The 17,013-nt window shown below is 40.9% G+C and overlaps 1 protein-coding gene across 2 annotated transcripts in view; it reads left to right on the plus strand.

The window, feature by feature from the left end:
* The window catches only part of dip2ba (disco-interacting protein 2 homolog Ba), a 43,070-nt gene that overhangs the window by 1,359 nt on the left and 24,698 nt on the right, over positions 1 to 17,013 (plus strand). The gene's annotated exons all lie outside the window — the stretch shown is intronic.

Below are 17,013 nucleotides of genomic sequence, written 5' to 3' on the forward strand. Positions count from 1 at the left end.
CACTCATTGACACACATTGTCACATACCTGACAGTATCCCCCTTCCCCTGCTTCATGACACCTAGGCTACATTCTACTGTAAAAGACATTGACAATATGGTTCTTTTGCATTTGACAGTTAGATTACGTGACATACTCCAATAAAAATATCAAATGCATATTTACAAGCGAATTACTGTTAGTTATAAGAGTATCAGAGTGGGACCGTTTATGCCTTTTACAGCTCATATCAGTCAATATTGAAAGTAAGCTGATATATTAGTGCATCTGCAGGTTTTGTTAAGAGCTGACTGACCTCTAAGGTTAATGTGTTTTTCAGGTGTAGATCAGCCAGTATTTAAGTGTGTTGGTCTGACATGTTAAAGGGTTATACTGGTGGTTTTGGAAGTTTTAGCCCATTAATTACAAAGGGTTTACACTTTACATTACGGGCTGACTATTTACCAGTGTTATATCATAGGTCATTTTAGTGGGTGGCTGATATGACAATATATTCATGATGTGTGTGAGTATAGTTATATGTACAGATAGATAGATAGATAGATAGATAGATAGATAGATAGATAGATAGATAGATAGATAGATAGATAGATTGATTATATACATTTGTCTGCTGTGATTTTGCCATATTGTTTATACATTCTTTATACTGTGGTAACTATCCTTTTAGCATCTCTCGGTGTATTGTGGGCAGTGTTATAAATCAGTGATCAGGACTGTTTTATGGCAATATTGAATTTTATATGATAAAAGTACTTTGATATGTCAGGTATTTCATTTGGAGGATTAGCCAGAAGAATACATTTGTCTGTTTATTTTATACAATAATAATTTCTCAATTTATTTTCCAGGAAATGTATTACATAATAGTTTGTTCCCTGTTTCCCACCCCTTTCTCTTTTCATTGTTAAGTGCATATTTTAGATTTCATTGTCATTGTTTTTACTTCATATCAGAATGTATTTGAAATCATCTTGTCTAGACTCAAAACTTGCTTGTGGTGATAGATAACAGGTAAAAACATGTTACCTTTGGTTTTGGTCAGTTACATGTGGCAATGCAGTTTTGAACAGGACTCTTCTGAAGACTCTTCCTTGTTGTTGCATTCAAGTGCTTGTGAGAAACATGTGAGACTAAATGTTTTAATGTTTGCAGTATTTTAGGTTCATGTGTGTATAAGCCAGCTAGCCCCTTTATGACCGGATGCATGTGGCATGTCATCACCTTATAGGCTATTTTTCTTCCATAACAAGCCCTCCTCTGAACCAAATGGAAATGCCTGTTCCTGCGTTGCTCGGATAAGAACACAGGCCTGCCAAATGGCCTCTTAAAAAACAACCCAGTTCTGCTAGCCCCCTGTGACCATGGGGACACAATGAGGACCATTCAGCTGGTGTGAGCCGCTGTGGCCAGGAGCTCTGCTGCCATTTAGGCCATTCAGCTGAACCCAGCCTTTGTGTGCACGTTGGAATGAGCTGCCTCCATAAGAGGAGAAGGGAGGGGCTGGTGACTGGTCATACTTGAGAAGATGACGTGTAGTGTGTACTACTGAGGGGAGTGGTTCAACCCTCTCACCTTGCCATCTCTCAGCTGGGCCAGGGGTAAAAGGTCATGTCTGGTTCTTCCCCCGCAACAAGCCTACCTGGTTGACATCCCCCACCAACTGTCAAACATGTTATATAGAAGTCTACTGTTGCTGACTCAAGCAAAATTCCTCACAGATTAGTTTTTCATCTGTGAGTTACTAGCTAATTTTCCTGGCTAAGGGGCCATTTTGACATTAAAATACAACTTGAAATGATTGGCATTTCCTTCCAGTCTGATTTTAAGTCTTTAAACTCAGGAGCGCTTTCTCGTGTATGGGGTGCACATGCTTGTGCCTGTGTTTATGTGGCGATACAGTCTTACTCTCTGTTTGCATCTATGATCAGTATGTACAGACAGAGAGTACCGATTATTGCCAGTTGCTTCCTTTTTGGGCCACTCATCCAGTTAGCCAGCCAGCCAGCATTCAGATGCAGCAGAAGCAGGCTTGGCTCATTGTTGTATTACGAGAGAGGGCCCTCAGTAGAGGATGACAGCACTGATATGGACCCAGTCTGTATCAGCCATCCATCCTCCTGACCCTAACCATCAGTGACGGTGTGCCTGATGGATCCTTGAGGAAGACTCTCCTCTCGACCGGGAAGGAGGTTTGTAAAAAACATATCCCCTCTCTCTCTGTATTACTTATGAATGGGATACGTAGCAAACTGTTGTTTTGGTAAATAAAAAGTGCTTATTTTGAGACAGATTACAGACATGTGATAGATACTTCCTCAAGCTCATGTGGTGCAGAGCTCTTGTTTTTAAGGTGGAGGTCTGCGCTGGCACAGAAAGCAGAATAATGGCCTCTCACATGATTGTAAAGCTGAAATCTCTACCCATATTCAAATCTTTTCACAGCTTTTGACTCTTGTAGACCTGATACAACATGCTTTGTTAACAGCTCTACCAAATGTTAGAGCACTTGTCCTGCAAATAGGAGTGGGCAATATGTTCAAAATTGATATTGTTCTAATTATTACAGCATCATCTCTTCAATATTTTAACAATATTTACATGTATTTGTCTTTTTATAGACTATAAATATGGCATTTATGGCATTGCCTTTACTGGAAAATTGACAGTCTAGAGAGACAGGAAACAGGGGGGTGGGGGGGATGACATGCAACAATGTCCCTAGCAAAAGCAAACTGGGAACATCGCAGTTACAGACTGCTCGACTACTTCCCATGATGCCATTTACAGAGGTGATCAAAATGACATGTTAAAAAGTTAAACTCATGTTTATCCTATTGAGTCAAATTGTTTTATAGTGTGTTGCTATAATAAAAAAAACCCTTTATGTTCTTGGATCCCATAGCATGACAGATTTTGAAAAAATGTAACTTATTCATTAGACAGCAACAACTGTGAACCACGATACCTCATCTCGTTTTGTAGCAATATGATTATAAAGATGGATGATAAACAATAAAATTGATTTATTGCCCAATCCTACTTGCAAGACAACTGTAAACCTGTAATTTCTCACTGCATTTGAATGAACTTTGAATAGACTGTAGAGTTTTCATATCAAGTTCTATATCTCTGTTTAGATATTTGGGTAGTATATGCTTCTGTCAGTGCCCAATAGGTCAGAATCCAAAAAGCACAAATTATCTCCCTTGCAGCTTCAGAGCCAAGGCCTTAGGTCCAATCAGATGGTCGGGTACTCTTTGTGTGTTTGTGTGTGTATACAGTATGTTTGCACATGCAAATGTGTGCCTGCATGTGTCATAATTGTGTTATACTGTGAATAGTTTATGGTGGCTGCAGTCCCTTTTCCTCCTCCAGACCTGTTGTAGGCTGAATTATTCACATGTTCTAATTAAATACTAGGACACCCTCACAGAGTGGTGTGGGTGTGGGTGGTTGGTGAGCGTGACTTCTTTATGCTCCCCAGGTAGAAGTTGAGGCATGCATAGAAAAAAAAAGCCAACCTGACTCCTTTGCATTAGTGCCAGGAGATATATTGACATCCCACTCATCAGCCCTCCAGACCTGCACATCTCTGGGGTGTGAAACTCACTTTCTGCAGTAGAAGATGCTTAACTTGTTGAACGAGCTCACATGTAATGTTAGGTAGGGCTGGGTAATATGGCAGAAATCAACAATATTAGAATTACTTTTTCTAATGGTGATCACAATGCGGTATGGTAAATGTATGCAGTATTACATAAAAAAACATTCGGATTCCAGGCAATTAAGTCTTCCACTGTTGTGTATTTCAGTACAAAACTCAAAATAAAAACCTTAATAACTAATTTTCTTAATTTTCTATTACAATTTGCTTGGAATAAATAATAAACAGAATCGTGTTAAATGATAACACAATAACCAAATAACCAAAAACTGATGTATGATCATATTGAATTATTACCCAGCCTGTGTTAGGACATATGTGTTTATGTGCTATGGAAGTTGCAGAATAGTGTGTGTAGAGTGCCATTAAGGACCTTGGTTGAAGCACCTGTGCTAGCAAGCATCCACTCTTCTGAGGTACCCTTGAGCAGGACTCTGTCACTGAAATTGTGCTGTTCTATGTCTGACCTTGTGCTCTGATCTTCTTAAGGAGATAGACAAGTTAATAGTTCCCTACAAGTTCCCTACAATCTATGAATAAAAGTTCACACTACATTAAACATTAACATTCACCCATTGATGTGATATGTAGCCTATTTACGTATCTCACAGTTTTCAGAAGTACTACAGTCTAGGCAAGCCTCCTTTCTGCTTGTTGTAAACCTGTGAGTCACTGCATTTAGGTGTGTCCTCCCCTCCAGGGCGCATCCATCCACCACAAAGTGAGAGAACCTGTTTCAGCCTCCTGTCTCACTGGGCTGTTTACTGAGTTGATAGGCGTGATGCCACCTGTGACTCATCATAAGGGAAAACTGAAGGATGAATGATTTTGTGATATCAGACCCTTTCTCCCAGTCTGCACAACACCCACGTTCATTCACCACTTTACCAAACTGTAATCTCAACCGAGCTGACGGTGATGGTGAAGCACCTCTCTGGCGTTACATTGCACAATCTTCCCACTCAGTGCTTTTGTGGCCTGCAGTCACTTAGTTAGGGGCCCAGACATGCTGACTGATGTACACTCTGATTTATACCTCATTAGGCTAAATGATAAACGCATCTGGTTTCAAACCAGAAATCAAGTCTAGTTGGGTTTTTTGGTGTTGTCAGACTGTGGGAGATGATGCAGAGCCCCTCCAATGTATCGCTAGGCTATATCCACTGCCTGGCGGGCCTTGTGACTGTGCTAATGCTGAAGAATGCTCTTGTGAATATAAATAGACCAGGCTGGCAAGACAAATTCACTTTCATGCCTGAGGAGGAGAAAACAAGCATCTCTTTGACACAAAAGCTCCACCATTATTGCAGTGGAGGCCACCCTCTCGAAGTCCCAAGGAGTCAGTCCTAATTGTGTGTATTTTTTTCTCGCTGAGGCTAATGTTCCTGGCTAGTAGACAGCAGCCAGTAGCAAACACTTCCACAGCCAACCAACTGACTGGTTGGCTGCTACATGTGGGTCACTGTTACGCCCATAGATTGTGTGTGAAATACTGTGGCCTGCTGAGAACTGCCCTTCTCAGGCCAATCAGCCTGCTGTCTGACCCATGGAGAAAGTTGCTATAGTTATGCTAATTGTTAAAGCATCATTCAAGTGGTTTTAAATGTTTTTACCGTGTTACCTACAAATTATGTATACTTAACATTATTGCTGACAAAATGATGCTATTGTTTTTAGAGGGATTTCCTACTCTGCAAGGAGCTATTGGCTTCACTTCATGCCAATATGCCGTGAAAATCAACACAGGTACTTCATCACAGTGAATATTTAGTCAACTTTATTTGTTGTCAAAGTCATGTTATTATTGTGTGGTGATGCAGGTGGAAGCAGGGAGTTTTTACAACCTTACAACGTTACTGGTGTGTCCAACTGTTTGAGGGAAACATCGAATATTTGAGCAGCAGCCATTATGATGCAAGAAACTACCAAATTCATATTGCTCCTTTCACTTTGTTCATGTTAGCGTCCAGCCTGTGGCACCTGACTTGTAAACATCAGATGTCAAAGCTTCCTTGAACACATTATGAAGGAGTAGTTTTAAAATCACTCACATTGGGTAGATTTACATAAATGGATTACATCTTTGCATATAGCCAAAGTATTTGACATACAAACAGCCTGACAGCAGTACAGAAGTCCCACGAAGTGTGAACGACAGAAAACATGAGCTTTAAGCACATTTTCCCTTCATATCTAATAGCATGGACACATATCGTGTACTGCACCATGGCTTGCTGAACAAAGTAGCAAACAAGCATTTACCCACCTTTGAAATGACCAAAGCTCTGACCATAAACCTGCTGTCTGTAAATCATGTTATTCATACTCTCTCTGTCTCTCTTGGGCTCTTCAGCTGATCAGCTGCAGCTGATCACTACAGCCTTTGAAGAGGGTATGAGAACAGGGGGTATTTTCTCAGCAGCTGGTCAGTTTCTATATATGAATGCGCAGGCCTGCGTCACAGGAAGGGCTGATGGGGAAATCACAGCTCAGGGGTAAAGCAGTCCTGCTGTATATGTACAATGAAAGTTTCCAAAAGGTCAACTGCTTTCTCTGTCATTCACTCATAGCGTTGTTATTTATTTATTTATCTTTTGGACTCGTGCCTTGCACTTGAATAGTTCTCTTCCTAATTCTTGTGTGGAGCCAAAGGGTTATCGAAAATACCCAGTGGGTAGAAGTCCTCAGGAAACCCCCTCAACAAACTGATGTGTATCTCCCTTCTTGGCCCCTCAGAACACATTGTGCTAGAGCTTGGCTTGTAGTCATGGATCCCTTTAATTCAGCTCCCCAGAGAAAGGGGTAAAACAAAGCCTGTGAAAACACATCGAATGGGTGGGGCTTCAACCTCTTAATCCTTAACTGTCAATAGCAGAGATTTCTAAGCTGGTGCAGGTCCACATATTGTATGTTCACTGCCTTGAATGGAAGCATTAGGTTAATATTTTGACACTTGGTTGATCACCGATACAATTCTGGCCAGGCTTGCCTTAGTCATTTCCTGGCGATTAGCTAAAATTGGTTGTTTGCTGCTAAGCCTGATCTGATGAAGCCTGTTGTTATGACTGTTGTTATGAGTATTGGAGTAGATTTATGCAAGCCTTGAATTAGACTCTGTTTAGATGGTTTGTGGAGCTAAAGATGTGCCACATTGCGAGTAGTGACAGTATATCAACACTGTTAAATCGATGTTATCGAAATCACTTGGTAGTGATTGTTGTGAAACAGCCACTAGAGTTGAAGTTATATCCCAAGATTATCCAACTAAACTTTCTCCTGAGACTCCTGAGACCATTTACACCCAAAATTATCGTGGCAATCAGCATGTCAAACTGATGTTTTCAGTGCACCCACTTTAAGTTTCTGAAAAAATCTGTTTTTGGTGGCAAAGCTCTGGCAGTGTGGTTTTCAAATATACCAGCATTAGTGAAGTAATAGTTTCTTTAAATTGTATCAAGATCATATCAGTTTTAATTGCTGCACGGTCAAGTCTCTCACCTTTTTTTCAGTCACTACACTTTCATCTAATCCCCTACCTGCCTGTGTTGTAGTGAGTAGCTTGTTGCTAACATCACCTCACTACCACTCCCCTGTGACCTTACACCTTCAGTTCCACATGAAGTGAAACGTTTTCGCTGACGCAAAGGTTTGTGTGTTAGAGAGCTTGACAGGCACTTCTTTTTCTTTTACACTTTCCTCTAGTATTGCACCTTGATGAACGTACACATATTCAGAGCCATCATTTTCAGAGCAGCGATAGATTCCCATCCTGATGATAGGGTGTTTAATAACTGTGAGCAGTGGGTGGTCAGGACCATGAGCTGTCCAAAGGGTGGAACGTAGGCAATAAGGCCTGTGCAGTTTCAATGTCAGCTGTAGACTCAACACTCGGGATGTGAGTGTTTCTCAAAGGCCACTCATGGCTTGTTATGAGCTTATAATATTGATTTAATGAGCCAGCTGCCTGGTTAACATTCCTCCTCCTGCATTAATGTCCTCTTTTAACCCATCATCCATGAGCAAATACGCAGAGTCAAAGAGCATCACTTGTGCATATGTCATCTAGAGATGGAACACAGAGAGGATATTGCTAAGCTAAGCGCAGATTCATATGGCAAGTGTTTGGTGATATATTGTCTTGTGTATTCACAGACCACATTTATGCGTTGAAACCATAGACTGTATAAAACATGGACATAGTGTCCTGAGAGGGCACCCAACTGTCACTCAAAGCGGCCACGTCCTTAATTATGCATAACTGTAAGCCTTAATATAATTTAAACAGGAGAGTTATAAAAAAATTCACCCCCCTCACAGTTGTCATGAAGGGGGAAATTAGCTATAGAGATCAAAACCGTTTTTTGTACCAGGCCGTAAACATGTTTATTTCTGCTGTGAAGTTGGGCATTTTAACATGGGGGTCTATGGGGATTGACTCGCTGGAGCCAGACTCAAGTGGCCATTCGATGAACTGCAGTTTTTGGCACTTCGCGTTGGCGTCATTTTTCAGCCCCAGAGGTTGCAGCTTGGTTGAAACTAATGGTTTAACAGAACAGACAGATGACAATTCAGTTGATGTACAAGGCTTGGTGAACCTCAAGCCAGGTCTGTTCCACACGTCTGACCCCTGAATGTCTTAACTACAACACCGCCACAAAGAAACCCGACACCTCTCGCTCACTTTTCACTGCTCAATACACTCTGGTTACCCAGCAATGCCGAAACACTGGTCTGTCATGCAGTAAACACAACAGGCCAGGATGCCTCTGTCTAAATAAGTATCTACTTTCTTTTTCTTTTTCTTTACAGTGTGCTGAATTAAGTCAGAGTCAATCTACTGACCTGGTTACACTGCCCTCATAGTTAAAATAAATTAGTTTGCAGAGGAACTAACAATCTCACACAGGCCAATTTATTCTGCGGAATAGGCCTTTTTCACAGCAGACATTTTAACATATAGTACAAAAAAGCACAGGTGTTACTAAAAACATTAATAATGGCTCTGTTCTATTCAAGTGTCCCAGGACAGTGTGCCAACATGAACAATACCTGGGCCAGGTTTCACAAAGATGTTTTAGTCTGGCCTGTATGGTCAAACCAATCCTAATTTTACTCCTAGATTAGTTTAATCCTAGTTAGATAGTATCACAAGGTTAACTCTGAACCAAGAGCCATGTTTCCATGGTAACAGTCAGTGGCACTTGTTGACCAATATGGCTCAGGATTTGTGGTTTGCTAACAATGTTGTGTAGCAAGCAGTGAGAAGGGAACGTGATTTGTTTGTATCTCTGTATTAGTTTGAACTGGCTTTCCATCAACATTTGTTGGCACCTTACACCTTATAACTTGTCATAGCAGGAAATGTCTCATGTGAAAAGGGGTCTATTAATAAGTCGTCCAAATGGTGTGATAGCCCCAATTCAATAACATTTTAAAGCAATTATTGTGCTATAGCACTAGGTGACAGATAATCCAGTAAATTGAAGTGTAGCTAGCTAATCTAACCAGAAATCAATCTGGGATTTGGCCTCTCACCTCAGGTGATCTCACTCATTTGTGCCACAAACATAACACAGCCTGTTAGCTAACAGCCCATTACAGTTATAGTGTGCTTTAGGACAGCCTAACTGAACAGTAAACTACATTAACTGTTGCTGCTTACTAACATGCAACCCACTTGTGCCTGCCTGACGTCAGTTGTCTGACTCAGCAATGAACCATCTACAGTTGTTCACCAGTCTTATCACTTTGATGAAGTAATGTGCTCTGAATTTATCTATAAAACAGCTTGTCACTGCCAAGATCGTACAATATGCTTGTTATTGTCTTCAGGGAAATACTGTGACCCAAATAAGTGTGTGAAAGTATATTAACAGAAGCATGTGAGAGGAGAGTGTCAAATTTTGATGAAGGGTAAGTTAAGGACTCATGGCTTGGCTAATGGAGACAATTATTAGTTTTCTTGGTTGTAGACTTTTGGGTTGGTGAAAGTACTCTCTTCTTCAGTTTTGCTTTCTCAATGAGCCAAAACTAGAAATGAGCTGTCAATTCTGTAACTGTCCCCAGCTCAAAACTCCACCGTACCACACAGCTGGCTCAAGAGTGCCACCTCTGCCAATATAAAATGCACAATGTAATTGAAGTAAGGGAGGAAGCAGGGCAATACTCTGTCTGCAATCAAACAGAATGTGAATGCTTTAAAAGCTTGGAAGGAACATTAGTTTTATTTCTTTGTTAAAAAAAAAAACCTTCAGGATGCTGACAGTCCAGTCTGATTTTCATCTTAGTAGGGCCAACACAATTGAGCTGAAGTGTTTTTATCCTGTACAGGAAAGTCTGATTTGATGAAACAATTAGGTGTTTGAGTCGAGGGGGGGTTGATCTGAAAATTTGTTCATATGTATGCACATATTTTTTATGATGGTGAGGGTGTTTGTAAGGCTTAGCTGAAGGCCTGTGTGATTTCCTCACACACACTAACGCAGTGACTTGATGTGTATATGTACATTGTGAGTTCCTGTAACTTTGTCTTTCTGTTCTTTTCTTTATCTCTTTTTTGTTTCCTTTAAGTCCCACCTTTTTGCTGTCCTACCAATGCCACTTACGTGGTTTCACTTTCAGTTTTCAATACTACTCACACCTTTCGTAACATCCTCTGTGCTGCTCACTCACTTTGAGTATCTACACTAATTTCCTTCCGTATTTTGGAAAACACAGATGTTACACATCTTTGACTGTAAGCCACGAGACCACATAGGATTTTTTCACTGGAACTGATCTGTGCTAACATGCAGATCTCGGTCTGCTTAGAATTGTTATCATCATAATGTGATGTATCATGGTAATCATTCAAAAAATAAAAGACATTCTTCTGATATCAGTATATGTCATAGTATCTGTTAGATAGAGGAAAACAAGATGTCTTGTTGATGTTCATGATGTACTGTACAACTGTATGGTAATGGGAAATCAACTGAGAGAGTCACTGCCAGCTACTTTATCAGGTGGTAGATGTCATTTTGGGCAAACCATGACTTACACTTTGCATTGTTAACCTCCTGATCCCTAATATTGCGAATGTCCCCCTTAAATTTTTTTTGTGTAGCTTTAAAATGAGATATGCCATTTTTCCATACTTCTCAACAGAATTAAACATATTCTTTATCTGCTTGCTACAACACTTGATTTAAGCACTTCAATAATTTTTTTAAACATTAAACGGAAAACTCAAAATGTCATGTCTTATTCTGTACATATATTTTCCCTATGTCACTGGAAACTTTGAGACCTTGACTGAAATTTCAAATAGAGCTTGACCAGTGGTGTCCCCATAGCATGAGTTTGTATTTATTGATCTGCTAAAGGGTCTGATTGAAGGGGCTAGACAGAAAAAGTGTGCAAAAGAATCTTACAGATGATTACAGTGATAAATGATAATAACTAACCATATTTTGCCCAGCCCTACTCAATCATGGTTTGACAGTTCAGTTAACTGTTAAGACCTGCTGGTTACACCCTCCAAGTAACCAAATACAAACCGAATCTGTGTTTCCAATGGAGATTCTGTCAAGAGAAATTACACTCCCCTGGCCTTTTTTCTCAGCTAGCCAGCAGATTTCTTTAGCCATCCAGAGATCACTTCATCCTCCCTGTCTATCTGAGAACCCCCACATGGGCTAGCTGGCTCCCAGAGGAATTGTAGGCCTGCTTTTGGAGTGGAAAACATTGGTCCTGGAGGTGGGAGGCCTCTTTACAAATGTTTCATTCACTTTCCAGACATGAACAAAACATCCCCTGAGTGAGAACTGATTGCTGCTGATATTTAATAGCTGTGATTCAGCTGCTGATACACTGAGAAAAAGTACCTGCAGACCCGCAGGGTGTGGCTGCTTATTCAGTTGTCTGGTAATTGTCAAGCTCTAATACATCATGATTCCCATTATATTTAATTTATAATTAAAAAAAAGTTCCGTAAGGCACATTACATCCATAAATGTTTAACAAGTCCTAAGTAGAAAAAAAAGGATAAGCCAAAATACCCAGAAAATACTCAGTATTTTCTTATAATACTGGGAGGATGACAATTGACTAACCCAGGTTTAAAATGCAGACAACCTGACCATCTTTTGTCACAACTGTGTGCTCACAGTAGGGCTGAAACTAATGATGATTTTCATTATTAATGAATTTGCTGATTATTATCTCAAATAAATGATTAATTGTTTGGTTTATAAAATGTCAGAAAATAGTGAAAAATGCCCATAGCAATTTCTTAAAGCCCAGTTTGATGTTATCTAGTTGCTTGCTTGACTAAGAACCTTGACTCCAAAACCTAAAGATATTCAATTTACTATCACATAAGACAAAGATGAGCAGTAAATCATCACAACTGATATGCTGGAACAAGGGAATGGTATTGACATTTTCTTGAAAAATTACCATTATCTATATAATAGTTGCCAATTGACCAATCAGTTAATAGACCAATTGTTTCAGCTCTAGTTCACAGTATTAAAATGAAAAATGAAAGAATAAATCATACATGGGAATGCACATCCAGAGTATTGGAATTTGCTATTTTTATCTTGTCTAACTGCTTCCATTTTAGAGCATGAACTATGGAAAAAAGCTTCTAACATCTACTAACGACCAGGTGCCATTAAATGGCCTTGATGTCAGACTCAATCATTTGCATGTCCTGCAGAGTATTATTTACCAATGTTCTCAGCACAGTCTGCCCATTGTTTTTGTGTTTCTTCTCAGAGTCTCTATAAATAAGATCTTGTGGGTGACGTTAGTTCCTCTCTCAGCCCCTGTGTTTATATGTGTATTTACATGTAAATGTGCATACTGTGGCTGTGTGAGTATTTTTGTTTGTGCTCTCTTTGTCTCCTTGCTGTCATCTGCTCACAGAGACCCTACAGGAAAATAGCTTTCTTCTGTTGGTATCTATTTCTCGTGAGATTGAGTTGTAATGTTAGCATCACATTTGTCACAGACAACAAACCACTGATAAACAAAGACATCTTTGTGCTGATTGAACCAGTATCGCTGGCTAGAAGCCCGACCATGGCCTCACAGGGTTAGAAGACAGTCCTACACTACATGTTTGATTCAGACATTTTTGTCATCTATCCGTTTAGCAAGTCCACACAAATGTCCAGACGGAACGATGTAATCTGTTAGGTTAGATGTAATCTCAGATTACAGATTAGGACAGAGCCAAAAATGGGTGATTCTGGATGATTCTCACAATGTGAAAGTGAGGTTTTATTTACCACTATCTGTATAATCTAGATAGTTTGTCACATAGTCATGTGTTTGCAAGTAACCTGTGTGTGCATGCAGGGAGAGGAACTGATACTGTGAGGCAAGAGGAAACTGTAGGTGGCAGGAACATTCATGTCACTTCCTCCCAGAGCTGATGCTAATCTGCCCACAGTAATTACAGAGCTCTACCAGTGGGGGGCTATATACATGTGTGTAAAGGTTGGGGGTTGCAGTGGTCTGTGCATAGTATGGTGTGTTCTGTGTTTCCAACCTCAACAGAAAACGACACAAACCATATTTAATGAGATGATGAGATGACATATGTGTTGTTGCCACATCATTTACAGAGAAGTGAAAAACTGACTCAGTGTCTGTTGGGTAAATGGCTCGGAGGCTAATCAGCTGATTCCTAAAGCCATTCAGTAACCCCCACTCACATACACACAACACAAGTATAGTGCAGTCTTGTACCTCTGCACTATACTTTAATCTGATTGTTCCTGTGTGTGTGTGTGTGTGTGTGTGTGGCAGGTTGGTTGATGGACGGGTATTAACTACAGTCCAGACTCTCTCCTGTCTGCTAGCATCAACTATTAGCTCATCATTCTATCTTAGCGAGGAAACATTAGCCCAGCAGTGACCTCTGAATGTTATTAAGACCCCCGGAAACTGAGCTGGCTCCTTGGTTTTATTGCTTTGGTACACTGTAGGTTCTGCTGGAGTGTTTCCATCATCTGGTCCCTGGGATGCTGGCAGAAACATGTTCATACACTGCCATATTAATTTATAACCCAGGGTGCTTCCTCTCTACTTTAAAAACAACTAAAGGCACTTCCACACTTGCTTTTTCAATTTGCCAGTGGGTTTTTCATTTAAGAAAATGTGCTCTGACCACAAAACAGATGGAAAACTTTGGCATTAAAAAAGTGCTTCACTAAGCCTCTCTGGCAGAGAGGAGCATTTTCCAAAATTAAGAACATTTTTTTAAGAACCAACTAACATCAGTTAAGAAGAAAAATGCACATCACTGTATAAAAGTTGGCAGCAGGAGTTACTCTGAAAGAATAGCCGGGGAACACACTGGCTTTGTTGTTGGAGTTTTATGGAAATGTGTGAGACTTGTACCAAAGCGCTGTTTGCTGATAGTTGCGGCAGCTCGTTCAGATGATCAGCGCAAAACGAAAATATCCTTTCTAGTCCTCTTCTAATTTAAATATTAATTTCACCCATTGCTGAATGACCTGGAGTCTTGCATAAGGTTTTAGGTGCTTCTGGTTAGGATTTGTCCCATTTCATTTATGTTTCATTGTATATTCCCCCCACACAGTGTGCTCCTGTAACCATAACCTCAGCCTTTCCTTCCCAACCCTCTCTGACTCTGTGTTGTTCTCATACTGCTGTTCATTACTCATCATTCCCCATTTATGTGGTATTGGTGTTCCTCTTTAGGTTTGTTTGAGAAAGCCAAATATTTAGTCCATTGTTAATAGTGATCTGAGAAACACGTTTGTCAGCTACAGTCAGTCAGTCAGTCAGATGATTCAACATTTCAGCTGCTCGGAAAAACCCTTGGAAACGACTATTAAGACATTAATGTTTAGTACTCTTTAAGTAATATGGCATTTGGGCAGCTCGTGTTTTTTTTGGAAGTCTTATGTAAGCCATAATCTAAATGTAGTGGGTTATTGGACTTTTCCTCAAGAAGGAAGGTGTCTGTCTGTGATGGATGCAAGAGGTGGAAATCTATTTTATAATGACTTCCCAAGATTTCAATGTTGAGATTTAATAACAGAGGTGTCCACTGGGGCATTAGACTTCATCCTGGTGTCCATGAAGCCACTAATATACTATACTATAACTATAGATCCACCACTATGGACACCAAACAGAGTGAGCTGAAGGCATCAGTTGACTTCCACTTCAAAACATTTTTAGAAAGTTAGAAAGTTTGGAAAATCACTGTTAAAGGCAAAGTTTAATTTTTTTTTTGTGTCACTCATAAGCTTAAATCACAGCATGACATGCTAATAGCTGTGATTGTACAGTTTAACCAGAATTCTGCGGGAGATTTGTAGAAATCTGAAAAGATATATTTGATGGCTTCAACTTCACTCATGTTGTGCATGAATTGATGCACAGCACACAGATGAGCTGCGCAAACACAAAAAGCTCTAATGTGCTGGATCAGACCGGAGAAGGCCAGTGCAGATTAAAACTGAAGTGGTCACTAATGCCTGGATGCATGACTTCTGCTGTAAAATCCCTTTATGTCAGAATGCGCTTTAGCTGGCTATAGTTTTTATTGGTGTAACTGGGAATGCTGTTTATGTGTGTGTCTATCCCCTCTGTGACCTGGCGCTGTCAGCTGCGAGAGGATCAGCCCTCTTTGACTCACTGACTTATCCTGAGGTCTGAGGTCAACAGCAGCAGTTTAAAGGAAGAGTCAGAGGGGCACAGTCATCTTGTCTTGAATGAGGTCTGAAACAGCCACATTAGTCGGCCTGTTTACACATCCAGCTTGATAAAGCCAAACTTAAAAAGCCTGGATGACAGGAGGAAGGATTATGATACAGAAATGAGACTACCTTTGTCAATGAATTTATGCATCTAAGAGACATTTTTACACACACACACACACACACACACACACACACACACAGGTCCAGCATATGGTTAGACAACAAAACACACGGTCCTGGTTTGACACACTGACACACATCTCATAGAGAAGGCCTGTAATGCCACTCTGCTCCGGGCTCAGTCAGCATTCATTCATCTGTGTACTGTAGCACCCCTTAACCTGCACCAGCTGTACACACACACAAGTACACACAGATACATTCGCTTCCTGCACCTCAGGGTAGTTTTTGGCCAGTCAGCTAGCTCTCCTGGCCAGTTGGCCCTCTCTGTTAAGTATGGTGTTCTCCAATCAGCACATTCCTCTTTCTCTAGACAGACACAGGGAGACGATTTTGGCAGCGCACCCATAGGGTGGGGTAATGCTCATATCCTGTCCCCTGACCTCAGATTACACACACACACACACACACAGTCACTGTACTGTTTTGCTCATGCTCGCACTCAAAACACCACATTCTTGCTCTCAAAACATACAGCTTTTCCTCTGTTTTGAAGCAGCTGTCACAGTCACTCTTTCAACCCAGAGCCCTCAGTGTCTCTCTGCCCACCGCCAGCCACAGAGCCAGTGTGGCCGTGCCAGTCCATGTCTGTTGTTATGCCCCACACCAATACAGACTCTCCTCTGTCTGTGTTAATGACCGCCCTCCCTCCATCTTTCCATCCCTCCCTTCCTCCCTCCGGGCACCACTCGGGCACCAGCACTAGGCTTGACAGAACCCTGTCTCTAACAACAATGACGCGCCAGTCCACTACAATGAATTTGCTGCTGATTGCTGTGCTTGCATGTCTGTCTGTAAGTGTTGTCCTCTACATAAACAAGCCTGTAGCATGCATAAGAGAAGGAGTAACGCGCCTTTGCTGCTGTGTTTTGTGTGAGTAGATTTCAAGCCAGTGTGTGTACCCAGGCATGAAGTCAGAGCTGAATGCTGGCCACCCCATTTGAGCTTCTTTATGCAGAGAATGACAAAGCACTCAGCACTCAATCACACACTCCCTCTCTCTAAAACTGTCTCTGACTTTGTTTTGCTGGTGTTCTTTATGCACTCACTTCCTCTGCTCCTATTCCACTGTTTCTCATGATTTCACAGTGTTGTGAAACCTCCAGAGTTTTCTGCATGGGAAGGATCAGAAATAAAAGTCAAATTCAACCCATACTGGCAATCTACATACTCAATCCAAAGGGGAACTTCCTTTCTGATTCTGTTGTTTTTTCCAGGCAAACTCCACACACCAGCAGATAGTGACCAGAGTGTGAGAAAGCTTTAAGACACAACACACACAGAATCTAAGTCACACGTGGGACTTCCCACCCAGTGTGTATCCAGCCCACCACCCTCCAATCTGCTGTTGAACTTTGGTTCCCCCTCTCTCTCCTCATTTTCTTTCCATTGTTGTTTCGTACACACACCGGGCTGTTGTTCCCTCTCGCTTCTGCC

The sequence above is a fragment of the Siniperca chuatsi genome, linkage group LG10 (assembly GCF_020085105.1).
Source record: "Siniperca chuatsi isolate FFG_IHB_CAS linkage group LG10, ASM2008510v1, whole genome shotgun sequence".
Taxonomy (NCBI): domain Eukaryota; kingdom Metazoa; phylum Chordata; class Actinopteri; order Centrarchiformes; family Sinipercidae; genus Siniperca; species Siniperca chuatsi.